The sequence below is a fragment of the Saccostrea cucullata genome, unplaced genomic scaffold, assembly GCF_032062105.1.
Source record: "Saccostrea cucullata isolate Sc308-1 unplaced genomic scaffold, CSIRO_AGI_Scuc_v1 ctg7567, whole genome shotgun sequence".
Classification (NCBI taxonomy): Eukaryota; Metazoa; Mollusca; class Bivalvia; order Ostreida; family Ostreidae; genus Saccostrea; species Saccostrea cuccullata.
This window is the reverse complement of record NW_026927439.1, coordinates 1-8,165: the sequence shown is the minus strand read 5'-3', so window position 1 is coordinate 8,165 and position 8,165 is coordinate 1.

Sequence of the window (8,165 nt, the reverse complement as noted above, 5' to 3'; positions counted from 1 at the left end):
ATCAAGTTTCATTCAAATATTCCAACTAATTACTGAGATACAGGTAATTAAAGTTTCAGAAAATATTGAAAAGATGCCAAAAATGACGTTAAAAAATGACGTTCTAAATGACGCTTAATCCTTGAATCATTTTATATAGGTATCTGTTCCCGGATTGAAAGATCTAATAAGCTTTTATCTGAAAACATTCACACAAATGATACGAAAAACATTTGCTTTTGTTTTACATCCAATACTTGAAATAAATCTTTTCGTAAAATTGTTACAAAACTGTTACAACCGATTCACAAATTTAAAATACATTTGTATATAAAGCCATAACGGAAAGAAGACATAATTTGGACCTGATATCAGACAAGACATGTTAGTACAGTTAGGAAGTGTCAGCATTTTCGCAATTTACAGAAATATTGTCTCTCTGGTAATTCAAAATAAACATGAATTTGAAAAAATTGATTTTTAAAAATCTTCATGAAGTAATTTTTTTTTAATAAAACCACTGTCGTGATCCCGTGCCGGATTGGACAAAACAAGATGGCGGCGGGAACAAATCGAAAAAGGTAGGTACCTGAGATTTCGGTAAATATCCCCCGTTAACCGTCAGATATGCTTGATTCGAAGATACTGTCGAATTGCTAGTAAAATGTTTAATAGTGTGTTTAATTGCTATTTTTCCTATTATCTCTTAAACTTGAACATTTAACGACTGAAGACTGCAGAATTTCTGCGATTGAGTTTGAAGCGGCATGGAGTTGTTTTTTTCTTCGATTTTGACAGTTTTATGCATCCAGCAGCAGGAGAGTGGCTAACAAATGATACTTTGGACTAGTTCTAACCTGGTGTTATATGTTTATTTTTTATAACCCATTTTATTACAAAAATATTTCGATTTAAAAATGTTGACATGTGCTGGATTGGAATCGGTTAATTTTAATGGAAATTGTGCCGGATTAGACTGCATTTTTGGTGCCGGATTGGATGATGTTCATTATAGTCATTTATGTAATAACTTTTTTCTCTTTAATTTTTAAGATGTGGATGCATCATTTAATAAAATATACGAGAAGGAGGAATTTAAATAATATAGCTTATCTTACCGAAGTAAGATTGTTATCAGTTACAGTATGCCTCCCCCCCCCCCCCCCCCCCCCCCCCCGATTAAAAATCTTTTTTTTTTCCTGTTCCTTTTTACCTCAAATTTTATTGTACCCATATTTCTTTTACAGAGATCACTGTTTTGGTAAACCCCAAAGAGCTCGTGGGGCCAGAAAAAAGGAAAAGAGGAACCGTTAGTAAGCCAGAGGAATCGTCCGCAAAACCCTTAACTTAAGCATACGAGAATTTCACCATGCACAAGAGGCGAATTCGAAATTGCATTATGTTACTTAGTAGGGCCTTTCCGTCAGAGGTCAGAAAAACAGCCTCGAATGTATCATCATCAACGGGTGTTAAAAATTCATACATTTCCTGTTTATTTGAATATAGGATTGAAGGGTTTAGAAGTCCCTTCTCTTGTATATTTTAGGTAATATCATTGCAGTCAATAAAGTTAAACTTCATACTCCACAGATAAGAGGTCTTCAAACATTTATTTCAAAGTTTGTGAAAAGGGGGGTTGTCATGGAGTCTATGTAGTACATGTACATTCGAGGTTATTCTTAGACTACTAGTAGGAAAAGGCCCAAGAGTTTGCCATTGGCGAAATTCGATCCTACTTAACAGAGTACCTACGTACGCTAGTACAAAAGAGTACTTTAGGGTACGTTAGTAAAATTTTATAATTTAACGCAAATAAATTGCTTTTTGTATGTTTTTTCTAAATTAGTTTAACATAATAAATATCTCATTTAAATAAAATGTTTATGTGTTCTTTATTTTCGAAGTTAGGCCTATTTTAATTTTTTGATTTAAGATATCTTGATCCCGATATCGATGTAATTTAACTTCAAATATTTCGTTGTTAATGTGTAAAATATTACATTTTAAATAAGCAATTAATTTAATTTTTGATGAATTAAAATTAAGTTGAAATTAATAAGTCTGAAACATTACTTATGCTATAGTAAATGTTCATTGAAGGGCTGGATGGCCCCAAACTTTTTGTGATATAAGGTAAATGTAGTATTAAAAAATGTTACTGAAAGATTGATTGATTGCTTGTATATTGTTTAACGTCCCTCTCGAGAATTTTTCACTCATATGGAGACGCCACCATCTGCCGTTGGAGAGCTGCAAATATTTTGTCCTGTATTCGGAACTCAGGGCCATTGAGCAGGGAGGGATCTTTTTCGTGCCAGTACTTACTGCGACACGGGGCCTCGGTTTATACGGTCTCATCCGAAGGACCGGTCTCCATCCCGCAGTGGGATTAGTTGGCTTTGAAATTGAAATTTCTCTGGCTGCCCCCCCCCCCCCCCCCTTTAAAAACGATGCAAGGTGGATGTACTGTACAAAACCGTGAATATGATTGAGTAGAATATAAGAATTTCACATTTGGTTGTATTTCAGAAGACAAAATCAAAATGTTTCTTCTGTTATACGGCAAATTAAATGACCTTACCGTAAAAATTGTTTACAAAAAAGTGTCAATGGTAACAAAGGCATTCCTTAATCTACTACGAGAAAGAGATATTCAAAAAAGACGAAGAAAATTTCGGACATTTTTTGTTAAAATTTAATAAAATAAGTCATTAACATTTTTTGTGTCTAACGATAAGAAAAAAAAAAAAAAAAAAAAAAAAAAGCGTGCAAGAAAAATAATATAAAAAATCTTTGAAACAATATGAATGAGAGAAATCAGTACAATTTTTTTGAATTTGAAATTTTCACAGATATACATTTGCACGGTCTATCTAAGAGCCTAGAAATATTTTGGTCAGTGTCTGTTCCTCGGACTTTCTGAATTTCACTATGCCTGTTCTTGATGTACCGTCGTAGGTTGTACTTCCACCTGTAGCAGCTGCCTTAGATAATGCATCGATACCTCTCCGCTGCTTCATGATCAATTCTTATGTGCTTGTCAGGTGTCATCTCTACAAAACTCCTGAGTACAGATGCTTAGATAAGCTTTATTAAATTCCTCCTGGTATTTCATTGAACTATGTATCCATAGCTTAAAAAATAAAAGAGAAAAAAGTTATTACATAAATGACTATCATGAACACCATCCAATCCGGCACCAAAAATGCAGTCTAATCCGGCACAATTTCCATTAAAATTAACCGATTCCAATCCAGCACGTGTCAACATTTTTAAATCGAAATATTTTTGTAATAGAATGGGTTATAACAAATAAACATATAACAACGGGTCAGCATTACTCCAAATTATCATTTGTTAGACATACTCCTGCTGCTGGATGCATAAAACTGTCAAAATTGAAGAAAAAAACAACTCCATGCCGCTTCAAACTCAATCGGAGAAATTCTGCAGTCTTCAGTCGTTAAATGTTCAAGTTTAAGAGACGATAGGAAAAGTAGCAATTAAACACACTAGTAAACATTTTACTAGCAATTTGACAGTATCTTCGGATCAAGCATATCTGACGGTTAACGGGGGATATTTACCAAAATCTCAGGTACCTACCTTTTTCGATTTGTTCCCGCCGCCATCTTGTTTTGTCCAATCCGGCACGGGATCACGACAGTGAAAACACAGATAATGATTTTGCAGCGGTTAAAAATGCTTTTGGTTTTTTTCCTAATAACGTTATAAGCTAAAAAAAAATGTGACGTCATGTTTGCCATAAATATTTTAACAGGGAAAAAGAAAATTTTAAAAAATGAATAAAAGATATGTATATATTTTTTACTCCCGCCTCGACTTTTTATTTCCGTTTTTTCTTAATTATGATCGGGATAGGTATTCAACTACCAATCAGCTATTGTTTTAAATCTCGCGAATATCGGCATGAATTTTACAACTGAAAAGACACGGGTCATTGGTTGAGATTGGTGATTATGTAAAGTAAGGGATAAATGGACCTCTACTTTGACTTTTATTCTAATTTTCTAGATTAATCTGCACCGATTGACCAGGTCAAAAAAAATTTGAAAATGGAAAAAATAAAATTTAAACCGCCCGCGCGTGTAGCTGCAGATCTGTAGCTCTCCGAAAATATATATATTGATAGACCGGAGAGCTACAGAGCCACCCATTGAAAAAAACTGTATATTTATTGCGCACAAAAAAATGCGCTCGGTTCTCGATTTATTTCTCCATGTTATTAAAACTTTAATCTCAAAATATTACTAACCGTGTGTTTCTAACATATTCTTTGACTCTTTCCACAAAAAAACATTCCTCATAATTGTTGTTAATAGTCCTCCTGGCCCTGATATTGCAATCATCGAACATTTCGCTTATTTATACTGCCATTTTGGTGTCGAAGTAATTCGGTCCAATATGCTTCGTTCAGATGTCAACTACGAGAGAACTTAATAGAGGAGAGACGAATTTTTTAAAATCTTCCATTTTTTGTAATTGAGGTAAGAATTTGGAAGAATTAATCAAAAATCGAGCGCACTTTTTTTTGCGCAATAAATATACAGTTTTTTCAATGGGCGGCACTGTAGCTCTCCGGTCTATCAATAATTTTTTTTCGGAGAGCTACAGATCTGCAGCTACCGCGCGTGCCGTCTCGATTTCTTCAAAGAAATCAGATGAGAATCTAGGAATTTTTTCTTTTAGGGCCTAATCAGTATGATATTTTTTCGTGACTTAGATTTATATACATGTATGAAGGAATGCTTCTAGAGTGAATCAGAAAATTGATTGATGGGAGGGGGTCCATCTGCATTAATTAAAAATGGCGAATCCAGGAATTTTTTAAAGGGGGGGGGGCGCAGCAGAAGGCAGGTGGTCTGAGGCTGCACTGAAGCCTCCAGGGGTGTAAGGCAAGGCCCTGGTGGGGGTTTGGGGCGAAGCCCGCGGAAGCTGACAAATTAATTATAAATAAGAGATGTTTTTTCCTTGATTGTAGGATAATACACAAGTTTAAAGTACGAAAAATTTAAAGTGGGGGGGGGGGGGGGGGGGCTTGGACCCGCCGTTGATTAATAATCCATTTTTTTTTTCTAAGAAGATAAAGAAAGAAATCTTGATTGGGGGGGGGGGGGGTCCCGTACATTCTTTTGTGTCTGGGGTCAGTGACACAAACAAAATTGATGAAAAAGGTTCAAATGTTCGGTATACTGTAAACCAACTTTTATTCGCGTGCGAGAAATTTTCGCGAAGTTCGCGAGAGCCTCGTCATCGCGAATATTTCTCGCCGCGAACCGGTCCTTATAGTATATTTGTTTACTAAAAAACAGATGCAGAAAGGCCTAATCGCGAAAAATAATCGTCGCGAACAAGTTTACCCCTGGTAAATCGCGAAATAAAGTCGTCGCGAATAAAAGTTGGTTTACAGTAGATATTGTGACAGATGGGGCCGACAAAATTGCAGGGAATTATTAACATGTACAATATCGAAAGAAACATACATAAAATGTGACCAGAAGGATTGTCTTGGTATATATTACATGTTTTATCTGTATCAATTTTTTTCCAGTGTATGACAATCAATATTAAAAGGTTTAGTAAATGAGATCTGTGGAAATATAGAAGCAAAATTTAAACTGCCATTGTGAGCGGGTTAAAATCAGATTCCTCCCAAATTGTCTGAATTGGAACTAATTATAAGCGAACCGACTTACAAGCGAGTATATTTGGTAAACAACTAAATTTTGTGCAAGACGCTTCTGTGGGGTTAAAACATAACAAATGAACATTGGAATGTCGTACGGAAACTACAGATGTAATATTTGATAAATTATGGTCTTATCCTCGTACGGTCATAATAAGTTCAATACTTGATAAATTATGGTCTTATCCTCGTACGGTCATAATGAGTTCAGAATATATTTTGGAAGTTTAAGTCACTGATTCATCAAGAGCTCCCCCCCCCCCTCTTTCCGCCTAATTTTTGTTTGAACCCTTTTGACAGGGGCGTAGCCAGGAGTACGTTTTTACGCACAAACGCGTACGTCCACATTAATTTTGAAAAAAGGAGAGACGTAATTTCCATGTATGCTTGTATGCTCTTCAAACATACACATCATTTTGCCAAAAAAAAAATAGAATAAATAAATGATTTAAAAAAAAAACAACTTCGAATCAAATTTGAATTATGATCATGAAAATATATGAAAATTAACATAGTGAGTTGAGGGGAAAATACAACTGCCTTTTGTATCATACAAAAGCTTTATTCATATCCTTGCCTTCATATTGTAACTTTCTTATTTGTGCATGAACATATCTAAAATTTACTTTTAAAAAGAATCCGAGGACACCAGCTTAAAACAGCCATTTCAGACTGCTTAAAAGTCTAACTTGTTATATCTCTGCAACCCCCCGTGAGATAATTTATGATGAAATTAAATGGTATTGCCGATATTACTGAACATCACTGTTGTCTTGGCTCATTTTTTTTTCATTAAAAAGGGAGACTGGATTATTCACCTCCTGAAATACATTTTATTTGTTGCCTTTTTATTAAATCTTTGAATTTTACTTGTTATTTTTTTATCCCCCCTCCCCCCTAGATTTTAAATCTTTCGGTATTTATTTCTAAACAAACTTAATAAGCATTTTTTGTGAGAAACGATATTTTAAAGTGAAATAAGTTTTCAATCTCTCAGATAAAATTTCGAGGAGATTATGATCTAAAAAAATATTTTAAGTATAATATCGCTTTATTTATTTGTAAATTAATTTTGTAATTAGAAGGAGGCATGTACATCATGTTGTACATGTGGTACATGTGGTATTGTACGTCGGTGAGGGGGGAAATTATTTCCAAATATAATATTTGTTAAATTAGTCTGAAGATGTTTTCTAAAGAACCAGTTGCCCCAACCTCCTTTTATAGCATCCATGTCCCTATTTAAAAAAAAGGCCTTTTTTTAAATTTGAAATATTTTTTTCCCTTTTTTGAGGGGGGGGGGGGGTGTCTCAAAGATTTTCCTTTCATTTATTTTCCCGACTCTCCCCTAAGCATTAAAAAATTACACAATGTGTCTTGTGATGTCAAATATTTTTGTACTTAAATACATATTGACTCGAGTCATTTTGGCTGTGACGGAGGCAAATCGTCATTTATGACGTTTATACAGACAAAATCTTAAATCTTGTCACAAAATTCAGATGTTTACCTTCTTATGCATCTGCTTTACCACAGGAGTTCGCGTACCTATCAATTTTACTGAATTTTTCAGTAAATGAAAAAAAAACGTAATACCTATAATAATAACATTATTTTTTTTATAGATATTACGTATTTTTTTTCTTTTACTGAAAAATTCTGTAAAATTGATAGGTACGCGAACTCCTGTGGCTTTACGAAGAATTGATCACCAAATCCTTGGCCTCGTTAGACCTCAGCAAAATTTTAATCGTGAATGTGAAAAAACCCGAATTTTAATTGTGGTAAAAGAATTTCTCTTGTAAACAATTTCACTTTGGTTATGTGTTTTAGCATTTAAAAGGAAGTGTGCATGATAAATGCGGAATTACATGCAGGTACAACCTCCATCAATACATAAACATGGGATATTTAAAAAATCTTATGATCGGAATAAGTATCATCTTTCAGCAAAATTTATTCTCAAAATTGGAAATGTCCTAGTGGAACTAAGCTCTGAGCTAAATACAGATGTTCCTTTTAAAATTATTTGAATGGCTTTAGATCATATACACAAAAGAGAAAAAAAAAATATTGATAACGTTCATGTTAAAAACTTGAGAAAAGTCTCACTTGCAACTTGCATATTATGACGTTATCTTTACCGTCGTTTTTCTCATTATGACGTCAAAATACATAAGGGCCCTTTTCGCATGGGACGGCTCATTTGAAATATGAAAGCCCTAGCCCTTACCATTCAAAAGTTATGGTCAAAGTTAAAGTTTTTTCATAAATATGGAAATCTCCAAAGTCAAGGTTGTTGGTATCCAATAAAAGATCTTGCTACAAAGAATACATATGTGGAATATGAAAGTCCTAGTAGATACTGGCCAAAGTAAAAGTTTGGAATTTTTGTGTAAAAGTGGGTCGAACTCCAAGGTCAAAAGGTCAAATTTGGTTGTACCCAAAGAAAGGTCTTGTCACAAGAAATACACACATG